This window comes from Kogia breviceps, chromosome 2 (assembly GCF_026419965.1).
Source record: "Kogia breviceps isolate mKogBre1 chromosome 2, mKogBre1 haplotype 1, whole genome shotgun sequence".
NCBI classification, from domain to species: Eukaryota; Metazoa; Chordata; class Mammalia; order Artiodactyla; family Physeteridae; genus Kogia; species Kogia breviceps.
This window is the reverse complement of record NC_081311.1, coordinates 154,361,780-154,376,525: the sequence shown is the minus strand read 5'-3', so window position 1 is coordinate 154,376,525 and position 14,746 is coordinate 154,361,780. Positions and strand designations below refer to the sequence as shown.

The following is a 14,746-nucleotide window of genomic DNA, read 5'->3' as shown; positions in this document are numbered from 1 at the left end:
GTAGAGAGGGTCAACAATAATTCAGAGTGGATCCATTGAACTTGGATGCTTACAGCACTTGCCTTTAAGCAGGAAGAGTTTTTAAGGGAAATACAACTAAATTTACTTCTGTAGTACATAATAATCTCAGTATTATACTGGCTATTTTTTTTTTGTACAACAATGCTCACAACAGATTTGTTTGTAATAGCCAATGCTAAAAATAAACCAAATGTCCTTAAATAAGTGGTTAAACAAACTGTAATACTACTCAGTGGTAAAAAGGAGTGCACTATTGACACACACAATGACTTAGATGGCTCTCAAGGGAATTATTCTGAGTGAAAAAGAGCCAATATTGAAAGATTAAATAATATATGATTCTATTTATACAACATTCTTTTTAAAAATTGAGGCAGAATTGAGGCATAATTGATATATAACTTTTAACATTAATTTCAGATGTACAACATAATGAAACAATATTTGTATATACTGTAAAATCACCACAATGTCTAGTTAATATCCATCCCCATATATAGTTAAAGACATTTTTTTGTGTGTGATGAGTACTTTTAAGATCTATTCTCTTAGCCATATTCAAATATGCAAGACAGTGTTATTAACTATAGTCACCATGCTGTGCATTATATCCCTGTAAAATTCTTTTATAACTGGAAGTTAGTACCTTTTAACTCCCTTTACTCATTTTGCCCAGTCCCCACCTCTGGCAACCACCAATCTGTTTTTTATATCTATGGGCTTTGTTTGTTTTTTTGTTTGATTGCTTGTTTTTGATTTTAGATTCCACATGTGAGTGAGATCATATGGTATTTGTCTTTGTCTGACTTATTTCACTTAGTATAATGCCCTCAAGGTCCACCCATGAGCACAGGCTCCGGACGCGCAGGCTCAATGGCCATGGCTCACGGGCCCAGCCTCTCTGCGGCATGTGGGATCTTCCCAGACCGGGGCATGAACCTGTGTCCCCTGCATCGGCAGGCGGACTCCCAACCACTGTGCCACCAGGGAAGCCCTGGCTTCTTTTTTATATATATCTAAATCTATATATATCACATCTTCTTTATCCATTCATCTATCAGTGGATGCTTAAGTTGTTTCCATATCTTGACTGTTGTAAATAATGCTGCAGTGAACATAGAGGTGCATATAGCTTTTCAAATTAGCGTTTTCATTTTCTTTGGATAAATACCAAGAAATGGGATCGCTGGATCATATGTTAGTTTTATTTTTAATATTTTTTGAGGAATCATCATATTGTTTTCCATAGCAGCTGCATCAATTTACAATCCCACCAACAGTGCACAATATAATGGCTATTTTATCAGCTTTAAAATTATGGAGTTTTTCTATTAGCAATACACAGAAATCTTATAGTTAGAGAACCAAAATTAATAGTATAACTGACAGAAATCAGAAGGATGAGGAGAAGTAAAGGTAGGTTCTTTAGCTTTCTAGATCAGTGAATAGATCAGCTTAAAGGTGCTAGAGCAAGAAATAGGTTTAAATCGACTATTTTATATTATAAACATAACCACAATTAGAACTACAAATTATAACTAATACACATCATGAGTTAGGTGGGGAAAATGAGAAGATTTATGAGGAAAATTATAAATTAGTTTTTAAGAAGAGGTCTGGTAGAGAATATAAAAAAGAGAAACTGAAAAGTGGTTATATTTTTTTACTTAAAACTTTTCTGTATGGCTTGACTTTATTCCTCTAAGTGAAAATATTGCTTTAGAAAAAAGAAACTTAATGCATAAAACACAAGATGAAATACCAAAATACTACTGTGTAAGCATTTTAGGAATGACTCCCCTTCCACTTTAGGTTTTATATTTTTCCCCAAATTTTCTATGCACATTACTTTTATAATCTAAAATTCTATAAAATAAATTTCATGTTTAAAAAAGTGGTAACATCTGATGTAACACAATGTATTTCAAATAGACATGCAAGTTATTGCAAAAAATCAGATATATCCTTCACAAGGCCAAGTTGCTCACGTATGTTGAGTACCTATGATATAGTTGCAGTGTAACTGTTGATGGCTTTTTAATCTTGTAAGTACTGACTTAAGTCCTGTGCATCACAGATATGACAATTCCAAAAATTAACCTGTAGAGAAAAATTCCTTGTTACTACATAGAAAATCACTTGATAGAATTAAATGAGTCACTCAAAGTGCCGCACAAATTTATAGCCATTATCTGTGGAGAAATAGAGTTAGCACTGACATTAAATGTGCCATTTGATTCCTTTATTATGAATTTCATGTTCTGCTCAAATTCTTTAACCACTACCATATGGTTTTCATTATGTTCGTTGCCATTTGTTATGCCCGATAAGTTAAAAACTTTATTATATATTGATTTACCACTGTGAATGCCTGAAAACCTTTGTGCTCTCAGCACCATCATTTATCAGATATCAATTGTTTTTTACTCTCAGACCACAGACCATATTAAACTGATTCTGGATATATCTTTACATGCTAAAGGGCCTGACCCCAATTTTTCTGTTAAAGGCCTTTTAGCTTCAGTTTTAAGAGCAATTTTGTTTTTTGCAATATTGTGGTGTTCTTGACTAGGATTCCCGCTTTTTCATTTATTTGGCTGGATAGCAGGACTAAAACAGTGTTGCAGATAATTTGTAGAGATGTGGCAGCTGTTCTTGATTTAATCAATGTCTATAAAAATGATTTAGGAATGTCTTATTTGGAAAATGAGTTGTACAGGTGGTCATAAAGTGCTTTAAAAAAATACACCAGTTAAAAGGAATGAATATGGACTTCCCTGGTGGTCCAGTGGTTAAGACACTGCACTTCCAATGCAGGGGGCCCGGGTTCGATCCCTGGTCAGGGAACTAGAATTCGCATGCCCCAACAAAGATCCCACATGTGGCAAACGAAGATCCCACGTGCCTCAACTAAGATACAGTGCAGCCAAATAAATAAATATTTTTTTTTTAAAAAGGAATGAATGCTTTGTCCCATCCTAGATTCTGTTACATATGGTTTTAATATGCCTCTATATGGTGGGATAATCATTGTCCAAAGAATGAAACTGCAGCTGAATTTGCAAGATAATTTTCTGATTATTTTCCTATTTTTTCTGTTTGCTTTGAGATACCTATTCAATTATCTAATACATAGTTGAAAATAAAATGCTGTATTCTAAGTGCAGAAATCTACAATAATATATAAATATTTTAAAATGTAACGTGACATATAGAACATTAAAAGGTTAACTGAATAATTAATATTAATACTTTCTGAAACAAATTGGTGAATCTGAGTGTTAGAATTCTTCTAAGCATTATTTTCTTTTAAAAGTGATAGTGTAGCCTATATATGAGTGAAATAGAAAAAATAAACTTCTTTACAAATGTTAGTGTCTCATTCTATATGAAAATTAGGGATGTTGAAGGGCATTTTGTCGGCCTGAACTCTGAAGTCAGGCAAACCTAAGTTTGAAACAAAGCTTTACATGAATTTACTACCTATTGAAAAGGAATATTACTTTCCTTATCTGAACTGAGGATTAAATGAGATTATGGTTGCCTATGAGAAGTTCGTGGTACATAGTATGTAATGTAAGGAAAAAAGCTGCCAATTATTTCATGAGATTGATTTACACTGATTGTCTAAGCATCTCAATTTATCTACCTTCCTGAATTAGCTGATTGACAGATAAAAATAATCTGATATGCTAAGAAAATAGCTAAAATTTCCTTATTTAGAAATGATAAACAAGGAATTACCACATGTTATTTCGAAGTTAATTAAATTTGATTCCTTTTAGCTATTTTGTGTGTGTGTGTGTGTGTGTGTGTGTGTGTGTGTGTTGTGTGTGTGTGGATTTCGGTTGGCTTTAGGACAGTGCTTTTCAAAATTTCAGTGTACATGTGAATCACCTGGAGATGTTGCAGTAATCCAGATTCTTGGTCAGTAGGTCTGGGGTAGGGTCTGAGATTCTGAATTTCTAAAAGCTTACTGGTGATACCAAAGCTATTGGACCATGGTGTGTGTGTGTGTGTGTGTGTGTGTGTGTGTGTGTGTGTGTGTGTGTGTGTGTGCTGGTACTTGGGGTAGCGAGATGCTACATAATATATCCTCCTGCTCTCTCCTATCATATGCTTCCATAGCACCCTGAATGTATACTCTCAAAATTATTTGTTTTTGGTGTTAAAATCTTTTAAAATCTTGTACTCCCTTCCATATATTGTAAGCTCCTGAAAGTATGTGTTCTTGTACTCACTGCTCTCTCCCAGAACAGCACAGTGCCTGGAGCTTGGCAAAAAGTACTCATTTGCTTAGTGTTGGTAAACTAACTACATGCTGGAAATGAAGTCCATGGCTGGAAAGATAATAAGAAGCCACAGATTGAAAGGTTCTACATAATGGCTGGGTTACAAAATAGTTTTTTGCAAAATGGACTACTTCTCCACACCCGTAGGTTTAGTTTAATTTCTTCCCCCAGAAATGTATGTATGTGCGTGTGTCTAGAGGGCATGGTCAGAATTGCTGTTTGAAAGACATATTGTATCATTCTGGTAATTAGATACAATATAACTAAATTTACTGCTTTATAAATTTACTTTGACATTGATTCAAGAAGGAGCATTTGAAGAGAGTAACTGAAAACAAAGTAAAAAGAGGGCTAGGTAAAAAAAAAAAAAAAAATAGGGCTAGGTCACTAAGTTTCTTTATGGCCAAGATGATGCTGCAACCTAATAGAGTTTTGAGAAGATATAATACTGTATTGTATACTGGAAATTTTCTAAGAGAGTAGATCTTAAGTGTTCTCACCACACACACACACACACACACACACACACACAAATGGTAGCTCTGTAAGATGATGGTCTGTGGGTAAACTTGGTTGTGGTAATCATTTTACAGTGTATACCTATATCAAACCATCACCATTTTTTCCCTGTCAATTATGTGTCAATAATTTGTCATAATAGATTAGTTTGCATTTTCTGGGATTTTTATATAAATGGATTCATGTAATATATACTCTTTTAGTCTGACTTCTTTTACTCAGCAAAATTATGTCGTTGTGTGTATCTATGGTTTGTTTCTTCCTAAATGGAGCAGAATTCCACTTAATGAAGAGAAAGTTTACATTTTGAAGTAGATACTATCCAGGCATTCATTTCTCTGCAGGGTGTATGGAAAGAGAAAATTATGAACTTTCAGTTCTGATTGTGTTGTTATGTAGAGTATAGAAGTGGGTGATAAATATAAAATTTTGCCTTTCTAGTACTTCACAAGCTAACTTTAATGATTTTATATGTAGGTATTAATGTGTGCATTCATTTTACTTGAAAATAACATATACAGTATTCACATGAGCTAACATTAGCCTATCAAGTCTAGTAACTCATGCTTTCAGCACATCCTTACAGGCAACAGTGAACTAATGGGGACTGGGACTGAGAACATTAATGTTGATTTGTGTCTCTTGGAGTTTTCTTCTTGTACAGTCCTTCATAAAAGGTTAATTATGCGTGGAGAGACATACCTTGAAATATGGACAGAAATTTCAGATTGTTTTCATCTATTATTTCATATTCCTGTTTTGAACCCCTTCAATTTTTCTTGTTCTCACTGTCTCTGGGGCAGCTGGCCACTTTTCCACTTTTTCAGTTCACACTGCAGAAATAGTATGTGTGACTCTGGTCAGCTTCAGGCAAACACACATGTCCATATTCAGCGCTTCTTGCCTTCTGCCACTTGGGATTAATCTTTGAACCAAGGAGTCTGGAGCAGGAAGAAAACATAGACAGAATCATCATGGTACCGTTTTCAGTAAACTCTCAAATACTGCAAATATTAACATGGAATTAATCATGACAGGAGAATATAAAGGAACAAATTTGAAATTTGAGTAGGTATTTCTTAAAATTCCTAATATGACCATTATGAAATATATTAGAGTAGTTTATAAATTTGCATTTAAGATAAAATAGAAATATTCTTAAATTTTTAATGTCAAAACTTTCAATTTTTCATTTATTTGATAATTATATTACATTTATACATATATATCTTTACATATAAATATATTAATAAACATTTTAAGGTTATTGGGGACTTTTACCCAAGAACTGAAAAACTCTTTTGAGTTTAGGAAGTTTGGTTTTTTGGTTGTGTTGTTGTCTTTTTCCTTGATTTGCATCTTATCTCAGGTGTCTGAACAGAATGCCGTATTTAGGGGATTGATTGCATTTCATATATTAAAGATGAAGAAACCCCAGACACTCAGAAAGTTTTACTGTTACTTTTAGATAGATGAGGAGTGTGAAAAGGTAGATATCCTTAGTTAATATTAGGGAACTAAATCTATCTGAGTAAAACCAATTGGAAAGAATTTTTTTTTAAATCTCAGGCCAAGGGCCTTTGTTCTGCAATAACGGCAGCCATTTAAAGTAAATTGTCCATTAAAGTACCACTCCAGCTTTTGAAAAATTGCATCAAACTGTTTTCTTCCTCCAGAGAAACGCAAACCTGAGAACAGTGGTTTTATTTTTTCTGCTTGACATATAGGTTTCCTGAACCAGTGGGCTAAAATGCTTTTAGGTGCTCTATAAGACAACCCAAAGAGGTTATATATGGTCCAGTAGAGCCCAAGTGAAGACATTGAATACTAGCAACTTATCTTGTGTGATGACAAATAATTGGTCATGCTCTTATATCATTTATCATTTTGAAAACAGTTCTCACTTTTTAATCATGTAATATAAGAACAATGGAACAGAACTGACAAAAGCTATAAATCCTATTTTTGGCTAAAAAGCCATCGAACCATACAAAAATAATTCAAATGACTGTCAAGGTACAAAATCAAAGCACTGCTGTTGTAGGCAGCTACTATCTTACTTTCAGGTGACAAAAGCTCAAGTTGCTAATTATAACTGAGCAAAAAATCAATTTTGATAGAAGTATTCTTTCAAAAATTAAATTAGCTGTAGTAAAGATGCAAAGGTAACTGTACAACTGTGGTTTAGATGTAATGGAATGAAATATTTTACTGTCTTTTTAACTTAGATTATTTTAGCTATGTGAAAACAATATCTGAATTGTTATTAGTAGTAGTAAAAATAGTTATAATATTCTACCTTTACAGTATATAATAAGAAAAATAAACACTGCCTGTGTTTCTAAAATAAGCTATTCACTTTAGCTTTGATTATCTATATGTTGTGGTTATATAACTTATTAGTAAAAAATCCTTCATTGCAAACTAAAAATTCTAATTCACAAATATGAAAAGAGCATTATGCTCAAATAACTGAAATTTGATTAAATCCTTTGATTTTAGGAATAATTTTCTAATGTACAGTATTTTGTGGAAAGTATAAAATTCATTACCTCATACTGGATCCATAGTCTGGAAAGTTCTGAGTAGTATCAATTTCCTTGACTTTCACAACTTTGACACTTTTGAAGACAACAGGTCTGTTATTTTGTAGACTGTCCCTGAATTTGGGTTTTTCTGATATTTCCTATTGATTAGATTCTAGCTATGCACATTTAGAAAGAATATCACAGAAATGAGGTTATGTTCCTTTCAGGAGGCCCATGATTTTGATTTGTCTCATTATTCATAATGCTAACTTTGATTATGTATTTAAAATTATGTCTGCCAGACTTATCCACTGTACAATTACTCATTTTACTTTTGTAGTGATTAAGAATTTTGTAGAGAAGTGTTTTAAAATGGTGTAAACATTCCATTCTTTACTAAACTTTCGATACATTCATTTATTTGTTTAGATTAGTAAATTTACTTATTTTGATGCTCAAATTGTCCTACATTTAGCCAAAGGAAAACTCTTCAATATGGCTTCTGTGTCTTTTTGACATGTCCAAATTGTCTTTTAAGAACTTTATTTCTTTCTGGCATTAGTAAGATTTTCCAGGCCCTTTTTCTACTTTCCCTGACTCAGTCAGCTAGTCCACCAAAGATCTTCAATTCCATTCCAGATGTTTAGAAACTGAGATCTGGTAGCACTTATTAATAAGGTACACTCTTCCTACGCTCAGTAGACAGTTCTAAGGTATATGTATGTGTATGTACATACATGGATACATACATACATTTACATTTATATTAATTCTATATTTCCACACATACATTTGTATCTATATTTCTTTCTCTGTCTCTCTGTCTCTTTGTATGTATTAAAATACCTGAGTTACCATCAGTGTCTTCAATTCTATTGAAGGATTTGTCCTTGTTTTCTCCCTTTCCCTTCTCTGAGTGTGAGAAACCCAACTCCTACTAGCTTCAGTATATGTACTGTATTTGTCAATCCCTCTGTATGTCACTAATCTGTTGCCACCACTGCCCTCTGCTGCATAGATGCCTGTCTCATCCTGCTCAGGCTCAGATACCATATCTCCCCTCTGCAAGGATGCTCCATTAACTGTTCATGCTCCAACAGCCCAGGTGAGGCCACTGGCTCTCCTCCACAAGGACATTCTCTCACACAAGTTGGTCTCTGGCATTCTGCAAATGTGCCCTAGTGGCTTCTCTTTTCCCTTGTGATAACCCATTTCCTCTTTTCCTCTGATATCACACACACATATGTACCTTCCTGGATTTCTTCTTTGTTTTATTTACATTTTTCTTTTTTTTCTTTTCCTGCCCGCTCTCTAGAGTTCAAGTTCCCTAGAGCTTCTTCCTTGCTGCCTACATGATGTCGATCAGTCTCATAGTTTTAAGTTTCTTCTCCATGTCAATAACTCCCGAATCAGTATCTGCTGAGTTTAAAGCTGATACACATGACTGCCTACTTGGCATCTATGCATGGGTCTCATGCATTTAGATATAAGATGGACAAATGAGAACTCTTGATTCTTCTTGTGGTACTCTTCTTTCTCCAATAAATGACACCACTATTGTTGTATAAGCCAGAATACAGGCATAGTCCTTGATTTGTTTTCCTGACCCACACACATGCAATATATTAGCAAATCCAGCTGGTATTTTCTTCAAATGTTTTCCTTATCTTCTTATTTCCATCAATCTCCATTGCTGCCACCATGGCCCAAGCCATACTTATACCTCATGTAATTGCCTCCTAACTATCTTTTCCTACTTCTATAATCAATAATCTATTCTTCTCTAATCTATAATCTACTCCTCTAAAGAAGGTAGAACTATCTTTTAAAAATTAAATCAGACCACATTGTCTCTCAACAGAATCCTCGCTGCTTTTCCACTGCACTTATAATGAAATGCAATCTTCTTGACCTGGTCTACAGTGCTCCCTCTATGGTCTGGCTCCAGTTTATCCCTGTCATGCCATCCTTTACCACTTTTCCCCTCTGGCTTACTAAGAGCTATTTTGTCCTTCTTGTTTTCCAACAGGCCAAGTTTTCCCCAACTCAGGCATTTGGATTTGCTCTCTAGTACACACTTTCTCCAAATCTTCATTTAGCTGACCCCTTCTCATTTGGATCTCACTGAAATATCACCTTCTTAGAGAGGTTAAATTAATTGACCAGCTTGAGACCAAAACTCTCAAATCTGTTAGTGAAGCTCTGAGTTCAGCAAGGCACTTAGTGATCATTTACAAGTGGCTGCTGAAAATCTCAGAAGGGGGTTTGGAGTCTGTCCCACATATACAGTTCATAGGAGGCAGCTGAGATTTCATGAATCATGAGAGAGTTTAATAGTGTTAAGAGAACCCATGGAACAGAGGAAGTCAGGAGCCAGAAGATGGAGAACTTCTGATAGATATGTAGGGTCTTGACTTTATGGTCTAGACTGTAGACTTCAGCAGTGGTCACAGGTACCGAGTAGCATATGGTAAAACCATCTACTACAGCACAAGAAGCACAAAGGAAGGTCAGACAGCCAGGAACTAAAGCTATCCTGAAACCCCCTTAGATACTTCTGAAATACCCAGAAGAGATCTCCCAGATGTGAGATTTCTTTCCTCAATATCCCAGAAGACCTATAAATATCTCCTTAAATGTATCCCTAGGTATCGTCTTGGGGGAAGGGATTAGGGGTGAATGAAGTGCTAAAAGAATTATCACTTGGTTTAAAAAGACTGAGGTAACCTGAGAAAATATAAATGGAAGAGATTTGGTTTATGAAACCTCAGCCCATGCAAGTTTCCTAGTGGAATAAGGGTAAATGGTCCATATGATCATTTTCATGTGTACTGCTCATTTTATTCACCTGGAAGAGCTTTAAAAAGCTAATGTCTAAGTCTGTCACCCCAGAGATTTTGATTTAATTGACTTGGGGTGTGGCCTGAGCATCATGATATTTTGAAATTTTCCAGGTGCTTCTAATGTACAGCCAAGGTTGACAGACTGAAAACCAGTGTTTTAGACTAAAATAATCTCTATACACATTTCCAGTCACATACTACCATTTCATATATGTTTATATATCCTGGTATGAGTGAGATTTAGCTAGGACCCCTAATCCCTGACTCACTAGACAGATTCTGATTTTAAAAGTTTCCAAGGGGTATAAGTACTGAAATATTTCTAGAAAATGAATTATTTTAATCGAATTAGCTCCATTAAAAAATTTATTAGCTTGAGGTCTCTTTTTGCCCCAGTTGGCTTCAGTGGAGTCTGGGAGCATGTCACCTGACCTCTTTGGACACTTTTACCCTAGGTTCATACCATCACCTCGACCTTTTACATATTACTATCCACACCTTGAGAGGAGATGTGGAAAAATTAACTTAGTAAGACTTCTTCCCAAAGGTTTAAAGCAGAGCCGACCTTTGCGATATTTTCTCTTCCTTTCTCCTAGGGTTTGTGAGCAATCATCCTTGTGGTCAAGATCAGTCCAAAAATTCCCAGCTTTATACATTTGGTAGAACTGCCTGGTTATTCTTATTAAAGAAAACAATAATACTAACAATAAAAATCAGATCTTTCAGCTGCATCCTACCTAGTCTAAGAAACATAACTGGCCAGAGTTAAGATTAATGGGGCTTAGGAAAGCACCATGGTAAAGCTTGCTAACCCAGCAGTTTTTGAAATGTGCCATGACATCCTCAGCAATGACATTTTCATAATGTTTCATAAAGGTATGTATTGAGTCTAATGAACTTTAGTTAGCTCTGCCATTTCTCACTTTGTTCACTTTTGCAGCTGCTAAAATGGGAAAGATTGAGATCAGCAAGTTTCTGTGAGTAAGCTAAAAGAGGAATAATTTTTTTCTACCTACTTAGCAAATTTCTCTTGTGACAATTGGATGTTATTTGGGGTTTCATACTTGGAGGAAGAAGCACAAGCATATTTCAGTCATTTTAGAGAATAAATATTCTGTATATATATATTTGTAGCTGTTATTTTCTTTCTTTTTGAGGTTTATGACTGATCCTTGACATGTGGCCCCTTGTGTATTGCTCTTCTGAAACAGCCTGAAAAGAATTTTCCAAGAGTTATGTGGAATTTTTCTTTAGTTAAAATTCTGCTTTTTTTCCTCACTTGAGTATCACTCTTCAGAGAACCAACATAACAAAGGAGTAAATACAAATAGATACAAAAATATCTATGAGAAGATCACTGAATTAGATTTGTGAAAGCACATTAAAAGTAATTTTCTACTGAAAAATTTAATCAAATTTATTAATCATATCTCTGTTTGCTGGTGTTAAATAAAAATTTAAAAGGTAGAAATCAATAAACAGAGATAAAAGCTTCTCAAGAATAAATGAAAGGAAGTAATAAAAAGACTAACTAAGCTGAAGTGCCTCCTATCAACAGCAGCTGATAAAATATTAAAAGGTTTGCCTTGTGTAATGTCTCTGGAGAGCCATCTTGCTGATCTACTAGACCATGATTGACAACTTTGAGACCTTGCTGGAAGCCACAAAAGTATATAATATTATGCTCAATTACATAGGTCTTTCTTGGTAAACAGGGCTGGAAATAACATACCACCGAATGATGGGCTTTTAAGAAATTGAACATTCTCCTCAGTCCTAGTTGAAGTTTAATTTGCTTAGAATTAGATGTTACATGGTATCTGGAATGCAAAAAACAAAAAAACCAGAGCATTGTACCTAAGCACATGTAAAACTGTTTTGGAGGAGTTAAGAAATCAGTGGAGGAAATTTTATGGGGGCGGGCAGGTGATTTCAATGTCAGAATAAATAAGTAGAACTATTAATTGACATTTCATGTGCCTGGTACTAACCTCACTGATTTATGTTCATTATCTTAATTAAGTTTCACAAAAAAAGCCTCACCTATGAGACTTGTAATGATACTTCCTCTTTTCTTGAGATAAGAAATTGAAACTCAGGAAAATTAAGGAACTTGCCTAAGGTCATAGTAAATAGTGGCTTAACTTGTATTTGAACCCACATCAGAGCAACTCCAAGTGACATGACAAACTGAAATTGACTATGAGGGTGGTGACACCATAGGCATCTATTCACAAGAGTGATATGCCTCTTCAGTTTGTTGATTGTTTCCTTCACTGGGGAAAACCTTTTCAGTTTGATGTAGTCCCATTCGTTTATTTTTACTTTTTTGCCCTTGCCTGAGGTGACAGATCCAGAAGATCAGTGTTAGAAGAGTTTATACCTATTCTTTCCTCTAGGATTTTTATGGTTACAAGTCTTACATTTAAGTCTTTAGTACATTTTGAGTTTATTTTTGTATATATGAAAATGGTCCAGTTTCATTCATTTGCATGTATCTGTACAGTTTTCCCAACACCATGTATTGAAGAGACAATCTTTTCCCATTTTATGTGCTTACCTCCTTTGTTGTAGGTTAATTGACTGTGTAAGCATAGGTTTATTTCTGGGCTCTCTATTCTGTTCCATTGATCGATGTGTCTGTTTTTGTGCCAATACAGTAGTGTTTTGATTACTATAGCTTTGTAATGTAGTTTGAAATCAGGAAGTGTGATGCCCTCAACTTTGCTCTTCCTTCTCAAGATTGCTTTGGCTATTCAGGTTCTTTTGTGTTTCTATACAAATTTAAAGATTATTTGTTCTAGTTCTGTGAAAAATGTCATGGGTATCTTTTTCTTTTTTCTTTACATCTTTATTGGAGTATAATTGCTTTACAATGGTGTGTTAGTTTCTGCTTTATAACAAAGTAAATCAGCTATACATATATATATATATTATATATATATATATATCCCCATATCTCCTCCCTCTTGCATCTCCCTCCCACCCTTCCTATCCCACCCTCCCTATCCCACCCCTCTAGGTGGTCACAAAGCACCAAGCTGATCACCCTGTGCTATGTGGCTGCTTCCCACTAGCTATCTATTTTACATTTGGTAGTGTATATATGTCCATGCCACTCTCTCACTTCGTCCCAGCTTCCCCTTCCCCTTCCTCATGTCCTCAAGTCGATTCAATACGTCTGCATCTTTATTCCTGTCCTGTCCCTAGGTTCTTCAGAACCATTTTTTTTTTAGATTCCATATATATGTGTTAGCATACTGTATTTGATTTTCTCTTTCTGACTTACTTCACTCTGTATGACAGACTCTAGGTCCACCACCTCACTACAAATAACTCAATTTCGTTTCTTTTTATGACTGAGTAATATTCGATTGTATATATGTGCCACATCTTCTTTATCCACTCATCTGTTCATGGACACTTAGGTTGCTTCCATGTCCTGGCTATTGTAAACAGAGCTGCAATGAACATTGTGGTACATGACTCTTTTTCAATTATGGTTTTCTCAGGGTATATGCCCAGTAGTGGGATTGCAGGGTCGTATGGTAGTTCTATTTGTAGTTTTTAAAGGAACCTCCATACTGTTCTCCATAGTGGCTGTAACAATTTACATTCCCACCAACAGTGCAAGAGGGTTCCCTTTTCTCCACACCCTCTCCAACATTTATTATTTGTAGATTTTTTTGATGACGGCCATTCTGACTGGTGTGAGGTAATACCTCATTGTAGTTTTGAGTTGCATCTCTCTAATGATTAGTGATGTTAAGCATCCTTTCATGTGTTTGTTGGCAATATGTATATCTTCTTTGGAGAAATGTTGACTTAAGTCTTCTGCCCAGTTTTGGATTGGGTTGTTTGTTCTTTTGATATTGAGCTGCATGAGCTGCTTGTACATTTTGAGATTAATTCTTTGTCAGTTGCTTCATTTGCAAATATTTTCTCCCATTCTGAGGGCTGTCTTATCATGTTGTTTATGGTTTCCTTTGCTGTGCAAAAACTTTGAAGTTTCATGAAGTCCCATTTGTTTATTTTTGTTTTTATTTCCATTTATCTAGGGAGTGGGTCAAAAAGGATCTTGCTGTGATCTATATCATAGAGTGTTCTGCCTATGTTTTCCTCTAAGAGTTTTATAGTGTCTGGCCTTACATTTAGGTCTTTACTCCATTATGGGTTTATTTTTGTGTATGGTGTTAGGGAGTATTCTAATTTCCTACTTTTACATGTAGGTGTCCACTTTTGCCAGCATGACTTATTAATGTGGCTGTCTTTTCTCCATTGTATATTCTTGCATCCTTTATCAAAAATAAGGTGACCATATGTGCATGGGTTTATCTCTGGGCTTTCTATCCTGTTCCACTGATCTATATTTCTGTTTTTGTGCCAGTACCATACTGTTTTGATTACTGCATTTTCGTAGTATAGTCTGAAGTCAGGGAACCTGATTCCTCCAGCTTCATATTTCTTTATCAAGATTGCTTTGGGTATTCGGGGTCTTTTTTGTTTCCATACAAATTGTGAAATTTTTTGCTCTAGTTCTGTG

At 35.0% G+C, this 14,746-nt stretch overlaps 1 non-coding gene across 1 annotated transcript; it reads left to right on the top strand.

Moving 5' to 3' along the window:
- Positions 1 to 2,795: 2,795 nt before the first annotated feature.
- TRNAG-UCC (transfer RNA glycine (anticodon UCC)) lies at positions 2,796 to 2,868 on the top strand. The gene has a single exon. It is a non-coding gene; the product is annotated as a tRNA-Gly (tRNA).
- The last annotated feature ends 11,878 nt before the right edge of the window (positions 2,869 to 14,746 follow it).